Source organism: Odocoileus virginianus, chromosome 7 (assembly GCF_023699985.2).
Source record: "Odocoileus virginianus isolate 20LAN1187 ecotype Illinois chromosome 7, Ovbor_1.2, whole genome shotgun sequence".
Classification (NCBI taxonomy): Eukaryota; Metazoa; Chordata; class Mammalia; order Artiodactyla; family Cervidae; genus Odocoileus; species Odocoileus virginianus.
In genome coordinates this window covers 13,428,135-13,451,553 of record NC_069680.1, presented here as the reverse complement: position 1 = coordinate 13,451,553, position 23,419 = coordinate 13,428,135, and the positions used below count along the sequence as shown (strand labels likewise).

Below are 23,419 nucleotides of genomic sequence, written 5' to 3'. Positions count from 1 at the left end.
AGCGATCTCTGGCTGCTGGTCTCTCCCCCTTCCCTCAGTGTGGTTCCTGAAGATGATTTCCAGACTCCAGTCTTTTACCACCTTCATGGACTTCACAATACCTGAGTATTGTGACACCTCCTCTATCATCCTGAAATCGACTTTACAGAGACTCCTTAAAAACAATAAGCAAAAAAAACCAAACAGCCCACATTTTGTCTTAAATTGTAGTCCCTGAGGTTTAATAACCTAATTCAATTTTTTTTTTTGTAATAGAAATTAAAATCTATGACAATTCAGATGGGAAACTCTCATCTGTATACCACCTACAGTCTCCTCTCCTGCCACCAGGATGCCAACTTGTGCATGGAGAAACAGTGATTGGGTTCTGGAATAAAGGAGACCGGTGTCGAGCCCAGACTCTGAAAGTGGCCAGCAGTGTAGCCTTGTACAAATGGCTTAAACTCTTCCAAGCTACAGTTGCTTCTTGAGTAAAGTTGGGATAGTTAAGAAGTTGTAAAGCAGAAACAAAATAATAGAAGTGCAAGTACCTTGTAAAATGCTTGGGCTATTCCTTTTATCAGTAACTTCCTTGCTCCTGGGGAAGGTGGGGCCTGGTATCCTACCTCCTCTGGGCTAGAACTAGTGGAAAAACATTCCTAAAATGTACAGACTTCAGAGCAAGAGCAGTGCCCAAGGTTTTACCAGCGCTCCGCACCTGACCTGCGGTGGGACTTTGGGGAAGTCACTCCTAACCCCACCCCCACCCCACTCCGAACACACACACACCTTCCCTGCCCCAAAGCTCCGTTTCCTGTTTAAAGTGGGAAGAGTTATGGCAGTGCTTCTCAAACTTGATTGTGCATAAGATCACCTGTTGTTCAGTCGCCTGGGAGCCTATTGAAAAGCAAATTCTCCTCCTAGGACTGGAGATTCTTCATTTCCAACCAGCTCCCAGGTGATACTGATGCTGCCGGCCACAGCCCACACTTGGAATATCAAGGAGTTACTGTACTTAACTCCTAGAGGTTGTGAAAGGCTCAAATTAGACAATACACCCTAAACATTTAGCCCAGTGCTTCCTTTAGGGACTTATGCAATAGATGTCAATATTATAGTGATTGGTGTATAAGGCGGGGAGTGGGGGTGGTGGGTTGAGAGGTAACCCCAGATAGAGCAGAAAAAAAATGAAAGTGAAAGTCGCTCAGTCGTGTCTGACTCTTTGCAACCCCATGGACTGTAGCCCTCCAGGCTCCTCTGTCTATGGAATTCTCCAGGCAAGAATACTGGAGTGGTAGTCATTCCCTTCTCCAGAGGATCTTTTTGACCCAGGGATCGAGCCCGTGTCTCTGTCATCGCAGGCAGATTCTTTACCGTCTGATCCAAAGGAGAAGCCCAGATAGGGCAGAGGATGATGAGAGTTCTTTTAACTGTGGGTTTGAAAAAAGTAAGCCCTAGTTTTATGACCTCTGCCATAGCTGTGTGAGGTGACTTTGGCCAGATCTCTTGACATTTCTGAGCCTCCAAATACCCCTCTGCAAAGGGTGACTGAATTAGATGGTGTCTAAGAATTCTCTCAGATTTAAGTCCAAACTTGAGGCCAGTAATCTCTGCACACCCCCACCACTAAAGGACACATAACAGGCTTGACCTTGGCCATAACCTTGAGCCACATGTGTCGCAGGGATGGGTCTGCTCTGAGCCTGCCTTGATTGCAGGGAGGATGAATAACTGGAGAGCCCAGCTTGGCATTCCTTGAGCTCTGAGTGACATCACCCCGGAAGCCTCTGTTCCTTGGGCCTCATGCAAGGTGTTGCCTGCTTGGCAGGGGGAGCGGGGCGGGGGGCGATGATTTGCAGCCTGAACGGGAGCAGGCTTGCTGCGTGCTCAGAAAATGGATATAAAAGGAGGCATTTCAACATTCCATCCCACTGCTTCACTGCACTGGAGGCGAAGGTAATTCACGAGCAAGCTCCTTGCAAGCATATATCACATGCAGCAGACTCCAGCCCTTCTTCATATCCCTCCAGACTCCAGGCTGGAAACCAGGGGGCCAGAACCTACAAGAAACTTGCCCCTCAGTGGAAGAAATGGGCATCCAGCAACCTAGTTCCTAAACGAGAAGAACAGAGATGCTTGAGTTCCAAGGCTGTAAGCAGCCTGCCAGTGCAACCCCTTTATTAACCCATGAGTCCGCATTAAGCCCTCACCATGAGCAAACATTTATTGAGTACCTGCTAAGCATGTTCACATGAATAACCAATTTAACCTCATTGCATCCCAGTGAAGAAAGCCTGATGCAGATAGGGGCATCCAGGTTCAGAGAGGTTAAGTAACTCGGTCAGGGCCACACAGCAAGACATCCAACAAGTTTCCACCTTGGGCAGAACCCAGGTTAACCTGACACCCTCCCTTCCTCTGTTATGAACTTGTATCAGAAGCCCCGACCTTCATGGTTACTCTTGATTATTGACATTTTCTTTTCTCCCCTTGATCGACAAGCCAGCTCTTAAGGACCCTGTAGCCATAGTGCCCAGCCTGACCCACAGCTGACCCTAGTAAGACATTTTTACTCAGTGAATACTTGAAATGGGAACTCAGGTCCTGGCACTGTAGGGCTCATTCTGGGGCTGAGAGGGGAAGGAAGAAGAGCCCAGGACTTTATTACTGACCTCAGGGGCTTATTGTCTGGTTGTTATGGACCCAAATCCAAATCTTGAAAGGGAAAGAGGGTCCTTGAATCAGACTAGGTTTGATTACAGATTCAAGGGGCTGGTAAATCCAGAGGGCCAGCCATCAGGGTGGGTCAGGGAGAAGGGAGAAGTGAAAACTGAGACCATGGAGGATTTACACAGGCAGAGTTGAAAAGGCTCCGCCACTGCAGAAGGAACAAGAGACGAGGAGGCAGGAATGGCAGGTGGAGGCAGCCAGGTGTCCTCTCCAGGGAGAAGGAGGCCATCCCAGTCGGGGGCAGGAAGACTTTGGGAACAGTAAGGAGGTTAGGTCTAGGAAATAACGCCTGCTTTGTGCAGTCAGGTCCTGTGCCTATAAAGTCTAAAAATGGTGATCACCCTTTGACCTAGTGATTCCACTTCTGGGAAATGATCTTAACTAAAATCTCCAAAATACGGGGGAGGTTAAGCTATATTCACAACAGTGTTCATCACAGAGCTATTTATACGAAGGTAAAAATGGAAGCAGCCAAGACATTTCTCATAAGAAAATAGTGAAGAAATCAAGAGACTAGTGAAGAAATCGGCATATCCAACAGCCATTACATGGGATGTTTTCAAAGATTCTGAACATTCAAAATCAATTATGTTACAATGTTGAGGGAAATGGCCCATTACAAATAATAACAGTGGCTGCGTTTATTGAGTGCTGTTTCCTAGGCACTCAAGCTTTCCATATTTGGCCTCATTTAATCAATACAACCACTCCAGGGGGTGGAATGACTTTCATGGAACAGTTTTGCGCCATGAGGCTCTCTCAGGGAGAGGTGGAAGAGCTGGGATTGGAGCTGTGGTCACACTTGAGTGTGTGCTGACCACCGCCTGATGTAACATGACCACCTCTAGCCAGGAGACCTGACAGCAATATATCAAATATTACCAATGGTTCTTTTTTGGGGGTGGGAGGCCTTGGGGGGTGGTGATTCCTCCCTACTTTTCTGTATTTTCCAAATTTTTCCTTATGTAGGTATGATACGCTTTTTGTATCTTTTCCATATTTTCAGTTACTCATTTTGTTTATCAGGGCTTCCCCAGTGACTCAGAGGTAAAAAATTCACCTGCAATGCAGGAGACTCTGGGTTGGGAAGATACCCTGGAATAGGAAATGGCAACCCACTCCAGTATTCTCGCCTGGCAAATCCCATGGACAGAGGGGTCTGGTGAGTTACAGTCCAGGGGGCTCTCAAGAGTCAGACACGACTTGGCTACTAGGCAACAATTCTGCTTATCATTTTGCAACTTTTTTTTTTCCATTTACCAGTAGGTCTCAGGGATCTTAACATCTTTCAGATGTCCTTTATTCTTTTGTGGGGAGGGGAGGGGGCTTAGAACATTCCATGTTACAGATTTGGCATACTTTTTTTTAATCTGTATGTCCTATTGAGGATCATCCTAATCTAGACCCTTCTGGACAGAGGGTGTTTTGTTTGTTTTTAGCAGAAAAGAATAAACTAGGGGTAAAGTACTTCTAGGTGGCTCTGGCAGATTGGATTTAGAGGGATTTAATTAGGGGTTCCAGATTCGAGGACAATCCCTGTTGGTAAAAATGACTGGCTGGGGTGAGCAGTTCTATTTGAAGGATGAGTTTCTCTGCAGTCTTTGGTTTCCAGTAATAATATCCCGACACTTACCCTCAGGGCAGTTCTATCAGCTGACCCCCCCCCCCCCCCCCTTGGCAGAAGTAGGGCTTGTCTCTCCGGAGGAAGTTATAGATTAGGATCCCTCCTGCCCTGGATTCATATTGACATGCAGCTTCATTCTGTTTGGCTGTGGGCAAATCCTCTTCAGGAAGTCAGTTATTCCAATGCCTCTGGGCTACCAGGATGTAGGACTGACTCCACTCCATTCACTTCCACCAACTTCCCTGGAGGTCTTTTATAACAAATAGAGTTTGAAAAACCGGAACCTCAGCCAGTTCCTTACACCTGCTGTGTGGCCGGCAGCCAACTGCGTTAGGGCTCTGGGCTGTGTACTTCATTTACATGAAATCAGGGCCCAGAGTTTCAATCAGCTCCAACCTTCTCTAGCGATTCTCTGAGACCTTAGGGAGAAAAACACAGGGCTGACTCTGACTAGCTGTGTGATCCTGGGTAAGTGAACAACTTCTCTGAGTATCAGTTTCTCATTTGTCAGGTGGGGGCAGTGAGACCTACATGATAGTGTTGTGCCGATTAAATGAACTACTGTCATGGGTTTGGCATCTAGCACAGTGACTATGCCTGGAAACTCAGCAATGAGTTATGGGCATAATCCTTAAGAATCCTAAGAAGGCAAGCCTTCTGGCTCCCTTTTGCCCAGCCTGCACTGAGATTACCTAGGACTGTCCAGGAGAGCTTATCTTTGAGATCCTCTGATTCAGGGCTGGTGGTTTAATTGCTAAATTGTGTCCAACTCTTCTGTGACCCCACGGACTGTAGCCCACCAGGCTCCCCTCTCCATGGGATTTCCGAGGTAAGAATACTGAAGGGGGTTGCCATTTCCATTTCCAGGGGAGCTTTCTGACCCAGGGATCGAACCCCACTCCCCTGCATTGCAATCAGATTTTTTACTGACTGAGCTACCAAGGAATGGGAGGGAAGCCTATTCATTTCTCAGTCAATGGGATGGTACCCTGAACTAACTAAGCTAAAAAGCAAGAACTAAACAAATAAGCTCCCACTGCTAAAGGCAGTTCCTAAAGCTGTAAGAGTCCAAACACATCCAGCTACTGTCTGGCCAGCATCCTGTATATCTCCTTACTATAGCCATAGATTTGTCTTCATCACATCACTCCATCCTTAGCCCCTGCAGCCAGAACATCGACCTAAAGCTTCTAAGAGTGGAGGCATCACTTAGTGAAGATCTGGTCCAAAATGTATTGTAATATTAGAGAGTGAAAGAATTAAGTGAAACGAAAGCTTTGGGACAACTATTGTAAGAAAAGAAAAAGCCCACGTACATACTGCTGGTATAAGAAGTTCCTTAGTATAAAAGCATTACCAGCTAACAGCAGCCTCTTTGAGGGGGTTGGGGGACGCTCTTCTTCTTTACTTTTTTTAAAATGTATTAAAAAAATTGTTTTGGCTGTGCTGCACTGCATGCTGGGTCTTAGCTCCCTGAGCAGCAATCGAACCCATGCTCCCTGCCATGGAAGCATGTAGTCTTAACCACTTTATTGTTTGACTTTCTGAAAATGAACACATCTTTTGAGAAAGGCAGTTATTGCAGCAGTGAGGAATGAGGGATATGTTGGAATCAGACCATCTGGTTTGCCTTCAAACTCAGATATGTGTCTGTGGATCAGACAGAACCTCTTGTAGCATATATGTAAAGGTGAGACAAGAGCAATAACACAACCAACGTCACAGGAGTGTTGAGAGGGTTAAACCAGGAGATGCACATGCTCAGCACCATGCCTGGCATTCAGCAAACACTCAGGGAAGGTCAGCTGTTATTATTACTTGTATAACCAAAAACAACACACATGTAAATGTTTATATATGTAAACATAGGACAGGGGTATTCTGAGGCGGCCCCTTTCTTCCTATGATACACTCAGCCCCATAGAAAGGAATGTGAGAGAGGAAGAAAGAATAGGGAATGACAGCCTGTTAACCGGCCAGCTCTGAAAGCCCCCCTGCCCCACGCAATGTTCTCACAAGAGGAGCAGTTAAAGAAAACACTGGCATGGGAGAGGGAGAAACGTTTAACAGGAGTCCAGGAAAACGATTACAGGCCACCCCCAACACTGCCCCAGGGGCGAGCTGGTGACCGGGCTGGAGAAGAGACACAGGTTTGTCCTGTCTCCTGAACTGGGAGCTTCTGGGGCAGGAAGGAAGTAGAGCTGTCCAACTCATTTGCTCGTTCAGTGAGTATTTACTGAGGGCTGGTGGTATGCCAGCCAGTAGTTCTAAGCCCAGGGATACAGCCTGGACAGAGAAGACCAAAGCAGAACAAAAGACCAAACAAACAAAAGCTCATCATCAGAGCGCTCACGCTGTAATGGAGATAGATAGACACGCAACAAAATGAGTAAGACCTGTAGCCTGTGGAGCCGCTGTAAATGCCATGGATAAAAATTGAACAAGGAAAGTGGTAGGGGTTCCTGGGAGAGTTACCCAGGAGGTAAATTATGGGAAGTGAGTGAGCTGGTGTTCTTGGGAGCTCAAGTCTCTGCAGATTTCTGAACCCCATCCTTATTCAGAGTCTCCTTGAGTCCCATCGGAGATAGCAAACCAGGCGTTTCTCTGATTGTCTGTGGAAGGCCCTGGCTTGGGGAAAACTGAAGGCCAGGTTAGGCATTCTGACTCTATGATGCTCCCAGGAGAAAGCCATCCACGTGCTGCTTTGAAAGGCGAAAACCAGGGGAGTCTGGTCTGAGCATGGTCACACTAAAGCAGTGGTTCTTGGCCTTGAGTGGCCTGAATGTCAGGGGTGAAGGGGGTGGGCGTGGTGAGGGTTGTTAAACTGTGGTGTTTGGATCCTACCACAGTCTCTAAGGTGGTCTGCTGGGGACCCCACCTGGAGAAACACAGGTGGGTGAATTATCTATGACCCAGACAGAAGTCTGGAATCTTAAAAATACTGAGATTTCCACCCAGTGAACCACCTACTTATTTTAATAATAATGGCTGCATTTTATTAAGCACTCACTGTGTGCAGGGCTCTCTGCTGAGCACTTCAGATTTATTATCTTCCTTTAAGCCTCACAACAACTTGGCGAAGGAGGTAAAATTCCCATAAGGACACTGAAGCACAGGCACAGTGGTTAGTGGCAGAAACGGGGCAAAGACCTAGGCTTGCCTGACGCTAAATTGAGTCCGGAAGTTGTTCCCTGCATGCATTGCTCCGAGGCTCCTCTCGACAGCTAGATTGCAAACTGCTTGGGGCAAAAGTTGGCTCTTAGGCTGCCTGCACTCCTCAGACAGAATTTTCTTGAATTAACCATGCTTTCCTTCTAGAAGCAGCTAAAAGAGCATCCTCTTACCTTTCTCCCCAGCTATTGAACCCCTAGCCCCTGTAATCGTGTCTCCTCCTCCCTCTGTCTAAGCAGAGCCCGTCTTCCCTGAGCTCCTGGGACTCAACTCTCTCTGCTTGGGGCCTTGTATTTGAGTTTTCAGCCTTCTCTTTCCTTCCCTTCGATGAGCTCCTCCTGGTCAGTGAGCTAGCTCCTGGCTGACTTTTCCCCATCTGCCTCCAATGAAATAGTACATAGTAGACTTGGTGAATTCAAGGGAGCTGGTTGATAGCATTCAGACTCTAGATTTCTGTGGCCATATACCAAGGACTGTCTTTTTTATTTTTTCTTTCCTAATTCACATTCATTTTTCATTTTTATTTATTTTAAAATTAAAGTACAGTTGATTTACAATATTATATTAGTTGCGGGAAATCAACTCTGAATATTCACTGGAAAAACTGAAGCTGAAGCTCCAGTACTTTGGCCACCTCATGTGAAGAGCTAACTCATTGGAAAAGACCCCGATGCTGGGAAAGATTGAGGGCAGGAGGAGAAGGGGACGACAGAGGATGAGGATGGTTGGATGGCATCACCAACTCGATGGACATGAGTTTGAGCAAGCTCCAGGAGACGGTGAAGGAGAGGGAAGCCTGGGTGCTGCAGTCCATGAGCTTGCAGAGAGTTGGAGATGACTGAGTAACTGAGCATGCATACACACAGCAAAATAATTCAATCTGCCCACCTCAAAATTCTCAGCTTAATCCTATCTGCAAAGTCCTTTTGCCACATCAGCTTATACTTGCACAGGTTCTGTCATGAGGGGGACATTCCTCAGCTACCCCCACCAACATGAGCAACACTTGATTTTGTCTCCTAAACCTGCTCTTCATCTACTTTCCCCATTTAAGAATATGATACCCGCATTTACCAACCCAAAACCTGAGGTCCTCCTTGATTCCTCTTTCTCTTGTGCCCGACCCCCGCCACATTCACACATCCAAAATAGGTGTCTTTTCACAGAAACGCTTTCTCTTCTACCATACAAGAGATCTGGGTTCTATCCCTGATTTGGGAAGAGCCCCTGGAGAAGAGAATGGCTACCCACTTCAGTATTCTTGCCTGGAGAATCCCATGGACAGAGGAACCTGGTGGGCTACAGTCCATGGGGTTGCACAGAGTTGGACATGACTGAGCGACTAACACTTTCACTTTCACAGAAACATTTCCTCTTCTGCTACCTCATCCAAGCCCCCTTTGTCCTTCACTTGGACTTTGGCAGTAGCCTCCTAACTGGTCTCTGTCTCCATTCTCTCCAGCCAGTAGTCCTTTCCCTAAGTAGCTGGTGATCTTTCACCTGCTTCAAAGCCTGCAGTAGCTTCCCATCTCAGAATTAAATCCATTCTCCTCACCTTGGTCTGCAAGGCCGCACATAATCTGGGAGTCTTCCAGACCATCTCTTGCTTTTCCCTCTTAGGTAGATGAGCTCAGACTACTTGAGAGTGTTTTCTACCCAAAACAGCAACAATGCCATCCATTAATTGACCTCCCCTCCTTTGTCTGAGTTACACATGTAATCCTCACAGCAACCCAAGAGAAGCAGTTGGGATTGGATTCCAGAACAAAGATTTCACTCAAAATAACATCACTATTAATAAATGTCCCTCTGCCCCTCCATCCTCATTTCCCCTACTCCCACACCTTCCCTGCAGACCCTGATCAAGGCGCTCTGAACTGTGGGAATTGTGCCTGATACACCACGTCCTTAGCATTGGCCACTGGGAGTAAGGCTCTACAGAGAAAATCCAAGTCTTCAACAGACTTATCTTAGGTGACTTCAATCACAAGGAAGGTGATGCTAGTGAAACCTCTCACAGGAAGTCCCCCTTGATTGCTTTAGTCCCCAGAGTTCTTACTTTTCTTTCCAACTTGCAGCTTATTTCATTTACTTCTGGGCAGGCCTTGCAGAGGTCATTATCACTTCACTTGTACATAGAATATAAACTCCTCAGAGGGAAGGGGTTTTTGTTTGGTTTTACACTGCTGCATCCTGAGCACCCACAAAAGGCCTGGCACAGGGTAGGCACAGAAGTATTGCTGTAGCTAAATCGCTTCAGTCATGTCCGACTCTGTGCGACCCCATAGAAGGCCGCCCACCAGGCTCCCCCGTCCCTGGGATTCTCCAGGCAAGAGCACTGGAGTGGGTTGCCATTTCCTTCTCCAATGCATGAAAGTGAAAAGTGAAAGTGAAGTAGCTCAGTCATATCCGACTGTTATTACCCCATGGACTGCAGCCTACCAGGCTCCTCTGTCCATGGGATTTTCCAGGCAAGAGTACTGGAGTGGAGTGCCATTGCCTTCTCTGCATGTTAGTCTAGGGCATGTTAATATAATTATCTGTCTGTATCCACAATGGACTGGCTCCAGGACCCCTGGATAGCAAAATCCGTGGATGTTCAAGTCCTTTTAATTTATAAAATGGTGATGTGTTTACATAGCCTAAGGAAATCCTCCTGTAGACTTTAAATCATCTCTAGATTATTTATGATACCTAATACAATGTAAATGCTAGGTAAATAATTGTAAATACATTGTAAATACTACATGAATAGTTGCTGGAGCATAGCAAATTCCTATCTTGCTTTTTAAGACCATTCTGGAATTTCTTCTCCCAAATATTTCCAGTCTGCAGTTGGTTGAATCAGCAGATGCAGAACCTGCATATCTGCACCTTCTCACAGCCTCCTCTGGTTTCTCTTTCTAATTCTAATCCACTCCTGGTGAACATCCCACAAGGTTCTCCCTAAAGCAGGGCCTCTCACAGCACTACTGACAGAAGTGTTAGGTGGGTGAACATATCCTATTTGCAACCCACAGAGACTGGAGTTGGTCTGGGCGAGGCCTTGTCCTGGCTTCCAGGGATACAGAAATGATCTAAATAACTGTTTACCCTCTAAACTTATGGGGGAGACAGACAGACCTGCATGCTCACAACAGACTTCATCAAAGGAAGGAGGTGGCCATCAGCAGGGGGGCTGGACCTGCTTGTTGAAAGTGTGCAAATGGAGTTTAGAGACAGTTGTTGCTGAGTCCCTGGTGCGACAGGCAGATGTGGGCCTGTAGGGAATAGAGGGCTACCATCAGACAAAACTCAGACACACACAGGCTCTGGAGCCCCACTGCCTAGGTTGGTCCTGCACTACTCACTAGTTATGTGATCATGCCTGAGTTATTTACTCTAAAGCAAAGTGCTGACTTCAAAACCTGCTGCAGAGATTTTGATCTAGCAAGTCCAGGCTGGCTAGGAGCCTGTGTAGTTTTTTGGTTGTTTGTTTGTTTTCCCAAGCATCTCGTAATTCATTATGGATGGGCCACAGACCATGTCTTGAAAAGCACTGGCTTGCAGGCAGAGATCATGCCAATCAGCAAACTGGAGTGTCAGACTCGTATGTCAGTGACATTTTTCAGTATGAAATCATGAATTGTCATTCACCCAGTAGATACCATGGAGAAGGCTTCAGGACAGCCGCCAAGGAGGATATCCAACAGGCTCTGTCTCCCCAGGCCAGCCCAGGATACTCCCCAAAGACGGGTAGCAAGGGACTCTGCAAATGTTTATTGATGGTCTATCAATAGACCTATCCATGATGGTCTATCAATGGTCTATCTAGCTAACTCCAGTGCCCCACACTGTGGGTGAACCACAGAACCCCAGGGAGGACCAGGTTGGTATGGGGGTACAAGAGGTGGTACCCAGTTCTCGTGACTCCATGACTTGACTTGAACCAGGACCTCATGCCCAGGAACTCTGAGAAGCCGGATGTAAATAAGGCCATGAGAGATATGAGCGAACCTCTCTGATCTGTAGTTGAAATGCATGGCCTGAGTTTTATAAGGGTGTTCTTCATCTATTCATTCCACAAATATTTAAGCACCGTCAATGTGCCATGCTAGGGTAGGCATACAGTGGCTAAACAGGTGTCTGTACTCAGTAACCTTATGTTCCAGAGGGGAATCAGATTATTAATATAAGCAAATAAAATATATAAATTAATATAAAAGGGTAATAATGAAGGCAAAAGGAGAAGAGGGTAGTAGAGGAACAGAAGGTTAGATAGCATCACTGACTCAACAGACATGAATTTGAGTAAACTCCGGAAATTGGTGAAGGACAGAGAAGCCTGGTATGCTGCAGTCCATGGAGTCGCAAAGAGTCAGACATGATTCAGCGACGGAACAACAACAATAATGAAAGGGAGATCATAAATGAGAGTAATTGGATGGAGAATAGGGAGGTTACATCTTTAGTAGGGTGATCAGAGAAGGTTTTTTTGAGGAGATGACATTTATCCTAAACCTGGATCAAGAGGAGTGAGCCATGTTGGATCCAAGGGAAGCATATTCCAAGCCAAGGCCGTGAGATGGGAAACTGCTTCAAATGCAGGGCTCTGTGCCTTCTACAGTGTCCTCAGCGTGGGGTCGTTTAGCCTCTGTGTGACCGTCTGCACTGTCAGGTGCTCACAGCTTTCACCTCAGGGACTCTAGGTTATGAAATCATGTCATTATCCTCTGGAGAAGGAACTGGCAACCCACTCCAGTATTCTTGCCGGGAGAATCACGTGGGCAAAGGAGCCTGGAGGGCTACAGTGTATGGGGATCGCAAAAAGTCAGAAAGGACAAGCCGACTCACACTGCCTGTAACTATGACAAACACTGATGCAGAGCCTCCTGCCATTCATAACCTGTTCCCACATGGGCCTCACACTTGCCCCTCAGATGCGTGCCTCTCAGGTAGGTATGACACTGTTATGGGCATTTTCCTGACTGGGACTCTGGGACTCAGAGAGTGAAGCACGTGGCCCAGGTCCTGGATGTGTCAAATGTCAGAATGAGGATTTGTATCCTGGGCAAACGCCAGAGCCCCGAACTCATAATGGATATGTGGCGCTTGTTGAGTTGATGTGACTAGACCCCCCTGCCCCTGTCCCTACTTCTCTCTGAGGCAGGGACTCTTGGGCCTGCAGGCCCCCCTGTCTTAGGCCGCTAACATGGGCGCTGGGCCTGCTAGACCCTGGTCCTACACTGAGGGTCGCCCCTCTGCCATGTAACTAGTGTGGGATTCCTGAGAGCTACGACTTGGGGATGGTGAGCCAGATCAGCTGGGCTGGAAACATCCTTCTAGGCAACTCCTCTAGAGGGAAGAGCTCCTGGCCCCACGCTGCGCTCTGTTCCCAGCTGCCTCCAGCCTGCCCCCTCCACGGCCCCAGACGTCCGCTTGACTCAGCCTGAGCCTTGTGTGGGGGCGTCCGCTGGGCTTCCGCAATATCCTGTGTTCTGCCTTCTACCTACCTTTTTTTCCATTCCCAGGGAATCCCTCCCATCAGGGTTTGTTTTTACACCCTGGAGCCGATTAGCCCACAGAACAATTAAAATGGCTCCCCCAGGATCCCCCGGAGCCATTCCTGCCTTCCAGTCAGCCTCCTGCCTCCAGGGTCTGGCAGGAGCCTCCCTTCCTCCCTGAGGCCTCAAGTTCTGCCCCTAGTGCAGCCTCCAAGTTAGGACTTTCTCTTCCAAAGAGCCTCACTGTGTTCCCCACACCCCAACTCTTATTCCCTTTGCTGTCTGAGCCTTGGGAGTGGACACCTGTCATGGTTGTCTGTCCTGTCGTCCCTTCTGCTTCCTCTGACGATATGACTCCATTTTTTCTGGGTAACCCTCCCATTCCCACCCACCCCCACCTGCGTTTTCCTCCAATCACGTTAATACCCTTTCTCCTGGCCACTGTGATTGGCCCAGGGGTGGACATATGACCCAAAACAGGTCAATTGGAATCTTGCCTGGGACTTTGTAAATGGAATATATAGGGAGAAGAAAATCCCCCTCTGCCTTTGGGTTTGCCAAACTGACATGATGCAAGCCAGGCTGGCACAGTCCTCATCCCTTCTTCTCTTCCTCTTACCAGATGGAAGCGCCCCAAGACAGAGGCCAACACACAGAGAGAAGTAGGGAGAGTGAGGAAGTGAGTTGCTCGTTATTTGAGTTTTTAGAGTTCCTGGTTCTGGCCTCACCTGGATTAATGAGCCAGATTTACTTAGGTATTATTTACTTACTACTTACTTTTGCTTGAACTAGTTTGCATTTGGTTTTGGTCACTTGCAACGAGTTCAAACAGTCATTCATTCATAAGGTTCTTTCTTGTACTATGACATACAAAATACCTTTTCAGGGGTCTGTGCTTCTGTTTTTTTCATATGATTGGCAATCTTCAGACCAAGAGTTATTGCCTTGTAAAGTTTTCAATATCAAAGAATATCCATTGATATGCAGTGAATAAAATATAATAACAAAACAAACATTTGATAACTGCTATGAGGTCCAAGAACTAAAACATGACTGAGATCACTGGCCCTACCTGTGGGCTCCTCCCCTGTTTTGTAAACTGTCTGCCCCCAGTGGTAACAACGATCCTAAATTTTATGCTCAGTATTCCTGACTCTAAAAATTTTTAAGATGTATTTTTTTGTTTCCTTAAAAAATGTTACTTAGCTCTGCTTATTTTTAAGCTTTAGAAAAAAATAACGGTATATGTACTCTTCTGAAACTTGCTTTTTAAACAATTTATTAAAGTATATCTGATTTATTGTTTTGTTAATTTGAAACTATTTAAAAACTCATCAGCTGTCTCTAAGATTCATCCATCTTATTGCATATAACTATAGTTCATTCCTTTTCACACTGCATAATATTACATTGTGGGAATAACCCATAATTCACAAAGTGTCCCTTCTCCTGGTAGTGGATATCTGAGTTTTTCATAGCTTTACTCTTATGAACATTGCTTCTTTAAACATCATTATGCACATCTTTCACACAGGTGCAAGAATTTTGGGGGTATATAGCTAGGAGAGGAACTTAGTGTGCAAGTTCAGCTTTTGCAAATGGTGCCAAGTTATTTTCCACAGTGATCACACTTACTTCTACTCCCCATGACCAGTATAAGACCCCCCACTGCCACTGTCCCAACAGTACCCAGTAGCCCTGCTCTGATTCTCACATGGCGCCTAGCGTGCTCTTTGATTTGTCATGGGCTCAAAAAATGGTTTATTTACTGGCTGCTTGAGACAGAGGAATGGATGGGCTCGATGGGTAGATGGTATGGAAAATGGTGGAAATTTCCAGAAAATTGGAGGAGTAGAGACCATCTTCATCCAGAAAGATGAACTGGAAACTCTAGTATCTCAGAGAGTCAGTGCTAGATACAGGCCACACTCTGGGCTTATCTGAGCTGATGCCCTAGGACTCCCTTGAAGGCCTTCATGGTTGCCTGAGTCTGACCTTCATGGCTTAGCAAACCCTCTCCTTATGCACACAAACTTCAAGGATGAGCCTGCTTTGAGAGCCTGGCCCTTCCCATCTTGGAACATTCCATGTTTTCAAACTGCTGCGCAGTGAGTCTGAGAGGGTGATCTTTGGAAATCCACTCCTTTGGGCAACCTATCTCTGTCTAATACCCACTACACTTGGATGGGCCCTAATGTCAGTTTCAAAACAGTCACACTTCCCTGCCCCCTTACTCTAATTTTTTCTTTAAAGTTTTTTGTTTTCTTTGTTGTTGTTGTTTGTTTTTGTTTTGTTTTAAAAAAGCCAATCTTAGTTACATGTTGGGACTTTCTCTCTGGTTTCAGTCACACCTGAAATTCACAATCTTCACAGACACACACAGACACACACACATACACACACCCTCTCAAAGTGCACATTCCTTACTTCAAATCCAAGGCCTATGAGGAGAGTTTTTGTCGAAGGTCAGCAGCTCTGATTGCATTTCTTTATTTAGAACATTGTTTTCTCTGAAGCTGATTCCATTACCTTTGAGTTCACGGAAATGGAGCCCATTAGAAAAGTCAAGAGGCTCCCAAACAGGCTTAGAGTGTGATGCTAAACTTAGGTTCATTTGGCTACTGTGGCTTATTGACAGGGACCTTTCTCAATTTTAATGGAGCCTGCATCTTCCTGCTTTGCAACCACCAACCTTCATGGTGGGAAGAGAGGAAACTTGGGGCTTTAGTCCCAGATGTCAACATCCACTCTTATCTCTGCTCCTAAATTCCCTACTCCTTCAGAGAGTGGCTGACCTACTTCCCATAGCCTTGATATGGCTCCTTGACTCCCACATCCAGGGCTCAGGCTGGCCCAGGCATGCGCACAGAAGAGGGAGCATTTTGTCCCAGGTCCTGGAAGAATGGGTTTATAAACCTGATCATTGAAGGGTCTCTTGGCTTCTGACCTGCAGGTTCCCTTCCCCATCTTGATCGCCAGAGCCTGAGTGTCTGCATAGGCAACCACAACCTTGCCTGGCCTTAGCTTCCTCACTGCTGGTCTTGCCTATCCTGTTCCCAGCTGGACATTCTGTCATCTCTATGGTTCACAGCAGAGCTGGGACACTGGCTCTGTCCTGGAGTGAGTGAATTACGCTCTCTGATCTGCAGAATGAGGGTGATAAGACCCACCACACCAATGAAGGTGGACTCACTTTACACATGCAAGTTGTCAGGTGTCATGAAATTGGCAAAAATGAAACATTTGGATGATGCCTTGTATTGACATTTGTAAGGGGGTTACTGTTAGGGTCAGCAGAAGCTAAGAGTAGGGAGTGAGTTGGTCCATCTGCTCTAAACAGCGATCTGCCAATATTTATTCAAACTGGAAATATGTAATTATCCCTTGAGCTAGAAATTCCATTTCTGTGAATTTATCCAGTAGAAATACTGAAGACCTACATATGAAGATGTTTGATGCTATATTGTTGGTATTAGCCAAAACCTAGAAACCATCTAAATACCCACTTTCCTATATGATACAGCTTTGTGATGGTGTAACATGCAACCACTAAAAAAGAATGAAATAGTGATTCATATGCTCTGTGCTCAGTTGTATCCAACTTTTCAGGAGCCTGTGGAATCTCCTCTGTCCATGGGATTTCCCAGGCAAGAATATTGGAGTGGGTTGCCATTTCCTTCTCCAAGGGATCTTCCCAACCCAGGGATCGAACTCAGGTCTCCTGTGTTTCCTGCATTGTAGGCAGATTCTTTACCTCTGAGCATATGGCTTGGGGGGAAAAAGATACGAAACAATTTACTATTCTATTTCCATATTTGAGCAAGCTTCTGGAGTTGGTGATGGACAGGGAAGCTTGGCATGCTGTAGTCTGTAGGGTTGCAAAGAGTTGGACACGACTGAGCAGCTGAACTGAATTGATTTCCATGTTTAAAAATAGGATGTGTGATGTATATGTATTATATGCTGAGAATGTTTCTGAAAAATTAAAAATGAATAGATAATAGAGAATGTGTTCTGGGGATAGAGATAGGGTGGGAGGGGATTTGTCTCTTGCTGTGTGCTCTGTGCTCTGAAGGTTTTTATCACATGTACGTGCAAGTTAAACACAATTTTGAAATAGAAAAACAAATATAGTAAGCTGTCTTCTGTTTTAATTGCTTCCAGGTTCTTATTTCTGGAACACTGATCTGTCACAAGTAGTGCCTCTGACAATGGCCTTTTAAGAAGAGAAAGACATCATATATGTTAAGGAACTGAAAGGAGGATGAGGGATCCCCAGAATTTGTCCCTGCAGGCTCCCACCCAGGGTTGCTGGTCTCCTGTGGCCTTTAGCCCAGGAAAAACAGCCCCCAGTCTCCTAACCCGGACCACATAGCTGGCCACCAGCACCCCTTCTTCTGGGGCCCCCAGCTCTATGTTGAATATCTCTTGGAGCATGCCAGGCCAGTGCTCAATGCTTCAGAGGTGTTGGTATCAGGCATTGATCTGCTTTCCTCTTCGCTCCACCCCCACAGCCGGCGCGGTTGTCCAGGCCACTGGAGCTTCCTCACAACTCCTTGCCACCCTTCCATCCATCCTTCACACAGCTTCCTGAGTGATCTTTATAAATGACACATCACGACCGTCATTGCCCTGCTTAGAAAGCTTCCTATGGCTTTCTGTTGCCCTCAGAATAAAATTCAGGCTCACTTCCATGGCTGTGGGGCCTCTTGACTCCCTCTTCTCCTCGCCACCCTGACTGCCCCCTCTCTGTCACTGCTTCAGCCGCTCTGGCCTTTGTGTTCCTGGAAGAGCCCAAGCACATTCCTGCCCCAGGGCCTTTGCACCTGCCCTTCTTTTCAGCTGAATGCCTCTTCCTCTCGCCCTTCACATACCTGTGTCTTATCTTTTCAAAATGTCAAAAAATGTCACTTTTCAGAGGCCTCCTTGACTACAGTAGGTAGAGAGTGACTCCTCCCCTAAATCCACCCACCACTCCATCTGGCACCCAGATTTATTTTCTCCATAGAATTTATCCATCTCAGCAATGACCTTTTTGACTTGTGTAGGTCTGATCCCTCTCCATAGAATATCAATGCCATTCCCATCCCTGCCTCCCTGGAGCCTGGTGTTGGTGCCATGAGTCTTTACCAAGTGGATAAATACAGTACCTGCCCTGTTGGATACAATACCTGCTATGTCGCAGGTGCTCGATGTTGGTGGAATATCTGCTGGTTACTTGCTGTGTGGCCTCAGGAAATATCACAACTTCTGCAGCTGTGAAGTGGGACAGGCTTAGAGAACCCTGGGCAAAACAGGTTGCTGTTCTCTGAGTGAAGCTTTTTGTGTTTTTTTTTTCCCTACAAGTCTATTATTCTGAAGAAGTTGTGCGGAAACACAAACTCTGATTTTCCAGCTGGGGCTGTTTTCTGCCCACCTTCCTGCTCTGGGAAGCAGCATATGTCTCCAGGAGACTCTCCTCCAGAGAGGGTTAGCCTGGAAAATATCCCAGTACCCAGGCGGAGGGAGGGGGCCCCCCTGGAGGCATTGAACTGTCTCTTGAAAAAGTGTGGGAAGAAAGACTGGGGTAAAGGAACACAGACTTATGGGAAGCACATCCTCAGACAATGTCTGACACTCATTGTGTCAGCACAGAAAGTGCTAAATGAATAATGCACGTGACTGTGATTAATTTTTACTGTTTAGTAGACTGTGTACACGTCAGAAGAACCAGACCGACAATCTCAGATTGTGTATTTTCGCAGTCCTCCCTCTGCCTCAATTAACCTTCACAGCCGCCCTGTGGGGCAGACACTCGTGTTTTCCCCCGACTTGGAGTTGAAGCCACCAAGGTGCAGACAGGGTGTCCTGTTCAAGTTCACACGTGGCTGCAGCTCCAGGAATTAAATACGTTCAGACTCTTCCTGCTACAAGTCTGAGGTTTCTTGGAGTTTTCCAGGATTCTTTACTTTTGCTCGGCCCGATCTGTTTCCTTGCAGTTATCAGCAGTAAAACAGCCACTATGAAATGAAAGGAGGCTGTGGGCTTCTAAGGGGGGGAACAGGGTTAGGAAAAGAAGACGGGGCACCACTCCCTGGTTCTGTAGGAGAATCCGAGATGAATGCCAGAGGGCCGCTAAGTCAGGAGGGGAGCCAGGGTCAAATCCCGAGGACCTCCGTTGAGCATTGAGGCGAGGCAGCTAAATCTCCAAGAGGCCCCGAAGGAAGCTGAACCCTCGGGAAGGGGGATCAGCAGGAGTGAGTGGAGACAGATGCCTGAAGCAGGATCCTGTGTACTGGGAACTCAGGTCTTCTGGGGCTGGAGATCTAGACCTATCCTCACCTCCGGGGGCCTGGAGCCGGGCCTCAAATCCCAATCTTCAAGCTGTGGGACAAGCCCAGCCTCCAGAGCCAAGTTCCAGGGGCCAAGCCCCTTTAAGGGGGAACAACACACATGTAAAGAGCTCCTAACTCAGAAGCAGACCAGGAGCCCTCTCCCAAGATGCGCTGGGTGAGGTCCAGCCCCTCCTCCTTACCCCCCAGAATGACACCTCCAGTCTCCCCATTACCACTTTTCCTTTGGGATACACACTGGGGTCAAGCCCTTTGCAGGGAGGTGACATGAAGTCTCTAACACCTTGGTGGGAATTTATCCACACAAGGGTGACTGTGGGGTGAATATTCTATTCCAGAGGCTGCAAGGGGTTGGGGGTGGCACATGAGATGAGGGTGGAATACACTAGAGAAGCAGGTCCCAATTTGGTCCCAGGATCAGGGCCTGAAGAACAGGGGGTGGATCCCCAAGGGAAAAAAGGAACTGAATTAGGTACATTTTAACGAGACCATTACATTTTAGGAAACACCTCTGCTGGAGAGTTTGTGCTTTAAGAACCGGATGAAGGCAGTGTGGTCAGGGGTTGGTGCTCAGGGAAAGGCCACCTAGGGTCTGCACATGTCTTCTCCCCCCAGCCTTCACCCCTGCCCCCCAGCTCAGCTCCCTCCCCACCAAGGTTTCCGGAGCTGCCACCCACAGAGCAGCCTCAGGGCTGGGCGCTGAGTCACAGGCTGTGGTGCCCGCCAGGGGGGCGAGGGTGGCAGATGGCTTGACGTGGGTGAGAGTGGGGAGGGGAGAGCCTGTGGGAGGGGGCAGTGACCCTGGGCCCAGCAGGGAGGGATTCGAGGAAGTGACCTGGGAGGTGGGCCCGGTCCTGTGTCGAGCCCCCACCCCTGCTCCCCGCTCTTCCTTTCTGGGTTTCCGGGATGCCATTCCAGTAGGGGCAGCCAGCCGTGGCCAGGTTGGGGTAGAGAGTGACCCTGAGGGGGCCTGAGGCCCAGGGCTTCCGCACAGCCTGCCTGGCCCCGCTGCTCTGGCCGTGGGAGGCAGAGCCTGGCTGTGTTTACCCAGGCCGGGCACTTCCGGAGCAGATGGGCGCCTGTCAGCGCTGCCAGCCAGGAACTGGGCTGACATCCTCTCAATGCCAAGTGGCAGGTGACTCGGGGGCCTGGACGGGAACATGTGTTTGGTTTTGCTGCTTATTAGGAGAAATCTCTCCAGGCTGAGAGCTGCCTGCACACCTGAGTGAGCACAGCCCCAGCGAGGGGGCACACGGCGCAGACTCTGTGACCCAAAGAGGCCTGGCCCTTTTAGTTACCGAGAGCTGGGGACTTTAGATCTCTGTTGAGCTCTGCTTTTTGCAGCCGCTATCTCGGTGTGTTAGGGTCCTAGGACAGTCATTACAAAGTACTGAAAACTGGGTGGTTTAAACCACAGCAACGCGCTCTCCTACAGTTCTGGAAGCTAGAATTCCCAAATCAAGGTCCCGGCAGGGTTGATTCCTGAGACTGTTTCCTGCCTCTCTGTCCGAGCTTCCAGTGATTGCCAGCAGTCCCATGAACACAGCCCATGGATGCATCATTCCAGTCGCTGCCTCCACCATCACATGGTGGTGTCCCCTCTGTGACCTCACTGTCTCTTCTCTTCATATAAGGACAACAGTCATATTGGATTAAGGGCCTACCCACTCTGGTATGACGTCATCTTAATTTAATGACTGCAACACTCCAGTAATAAATAGTAGATTGCTACAAAGCCTTGTCTAATAAGGTCACATTCTGAGGTTCTAGGAAGGACATGGAATTTTGGGGGGCGATGCCTGGCTTGCTCACCAGCTTCACTCCTCGTCTCATCTCTAATTTTTCCTCCCTCTCACTCCTTTCCTCCCTCTTCCCTGCTGCCCCAGCCCCAAGCTCAAGGGGAGGGGGAGGCTGCCTTATTCCCCGGCTGGACTCTGGAGCCTGCAACTGTAAATTAGAAAGAACTCCAGAAACAACTGAATTGTTTTTACTAATATACTCTTCCCCATTAAGAGGCAATCAATTTACAACTGTGGTTTTAATCCTTTTTAGTGTTTTGGAGGCCTTTGGGACAGACGGACTTTAGACTCCCCAGGATAAAGGTACAAGTGCACACACCTGCCTTCCAATCCCTATCCTCCTTTCCTTGGGTTCCGGAGAAGGCTTTCTGGGGGCCAAAGATTGCCTGCCCCGGAGCCGAAGGAGGCTGCAGCTCCTCGGCATCCCAGTGCTTGGGAGCTTAGGGTTTGCCACCCAGGTCAAGGATCTGGGGAGAGTTTCCTCAGTTCAGACTGTTGTCAGAGTGTGTATGTCAGGTAGGGTAGGCATGACTGGGGTAGGGGTGTGGAGGGTTCAGGAAAAAGAGGATGCTTTCATGTGGTGTGAACATTTTTGTGTGTGTGTGTGTGAACATGGTTTTTGTTTGTTTTTTTCTCTTGCTTCAGTAGCCACTACACCAGAGACATCGTTGAGAAGAGACCCAGAGCCTGAGTTCTCCAAAGACAAACCCTGAGCAGATAACAGTGGCTTCTTCTGGGGAGGGCTCTAGCACTGGGGGCCTCCAGGGAGGATTTTTCTTGTTGCTCCCTGTATTTTGGTATGATTTGACCTTCTCTGGTGAGACTGTTTCTAAATATTAATTTTGTATGAAATAAAAGTTTTTCAAAGAAAGGCTCTGGTATTCTGGGGTTTCAGATTCCTTTGAACAGCTTATGAAAACTATGGACTGGTTCTCCCCCGTCCTGCCCACCATGTGCATCCCCAGCTCGGAGGGAGGACCAGACTCCTGACCCTGGAGGTGACCCAGCTCCTTCCCATGTAGAAACCCACCTGCCGCCCCTAGCCAGGCCACTGGGATGTCCTCTCCCTGTCCCCACTCCTTACCTGTGCACGCGAGTGCGTGTTAAGTCACTTCAGCCGTGTTCGACTCTTTGCGACCCTATGGACTGTAACCTGCTAGGCTCCTCTGTCCATGGGATTCTCCAGGCAACAATACTGGAGTGGGTTGCCATGCCCTCCTCCAGGGGATCTGCCTGACCCAGGGATCGAACCAGCATCTCTTTATGTCTCCTGCATTGGCAGGTGTGTTCTTCACCATTGGAGGCACCTGGGAAGCCCTACTTCTTACCCAGTCCCGCCACAAATTCTAGACTGACTCTTCTTGGGGTCCCTGTTTCTCTAACTAGAGGCATCAGAATCACCTCCTGTTATTCTTTGAGCCACTGCTCCAGGTAAAGAGCTTTCACTGTGCCTTTTGGACTTCACCTGGATCCAGAGACAGGCTCCACCGTGGAACAATGCTCATCCCCTGTCCAGTACCCCTGGGAATTACTTGGAATTGGGGAGAAGGGGAAACCATCTCCTCTTAAGAGTCAGGATGATGAGATGGGTGGCACTGAAGACTGTGATGGTCTCAACTGGAAGAGACCCTGGAGGATCATCCTACCCCAGTCAGGGACTGAGGATCCAGAGGCAAGGGTGGCTTTTCCCAAGTCCCCCACTGTCCTCTGAGCCCTGTCCCTGGGCCTGGGCCTCTTCTCTGCACTGAGACGGGACCGGGCTACAAGGGGGAAGGCAAGAGGGGTGCAAGGTAGGGGCTCTCTTCGAGGCTCTGCGGATCTTGCCTCACTCTCACCTCAAGGGACTTATTGAACGAAGCAGATGTCCCTGTCACCTGACCCAGAAACTGGCATGGAGTCGGGAAGGGAAGAAAGGCAGGAGGAAGCTCAGCCCCACCCCACCATGAAGAGGCAGCACTGTGAAGGAGGGAAGGGTTTGCTGAGGTCTGTTTCCACTTCTTCTGCGTCTTCCCTTCCAGCTGGTTCTGTTGTGCCTGAGTCTCAAGGCCATGGCTGTGGGGCTATTTTTTATTCTCTACAGTGAATGTGTCCCACCCTGGGGGGGTGTTTTCATCTTTTTTTTTTTTTTCCAGCAAGCAAAAAATATGATTGGTTTATTTTTCTTACAATTTTAAGTGTAGTTACTTACTATTTACAGTAAATAATGAGGTTTTTAAAATTTCTGATAGTGATACATAGTTTTCTTTCAATATGAATTTAAGTAAAATTAGTTTCCTTAAATAAAATATTAATGATAGTATG

At 47.8% G+C, this 23,419-nt stretch overlaps 1 long non-coding RNA gene across 1 annotated transcript; it reads left to right on the top strand.

Annotated features, from left to right (window-relative positions):
* The first annotated feature begins 4,712 nt into the window (after positions 1-4,712).
* On the top strand, positions 4,713-21,989 carry LOC110145244 (uncharacterized). The gene is made up of 3 exons (XR_002316156.2): positions 4,713-4,801; positions 21,372-21,421; positions 21,764-21,989. It is a non-coding gene; the product is annotated as an uncharacterized lncRNA (long non-coding RNA).
* Positions 21,990-23,419: the final 1,430 nt, after the last annotated feature.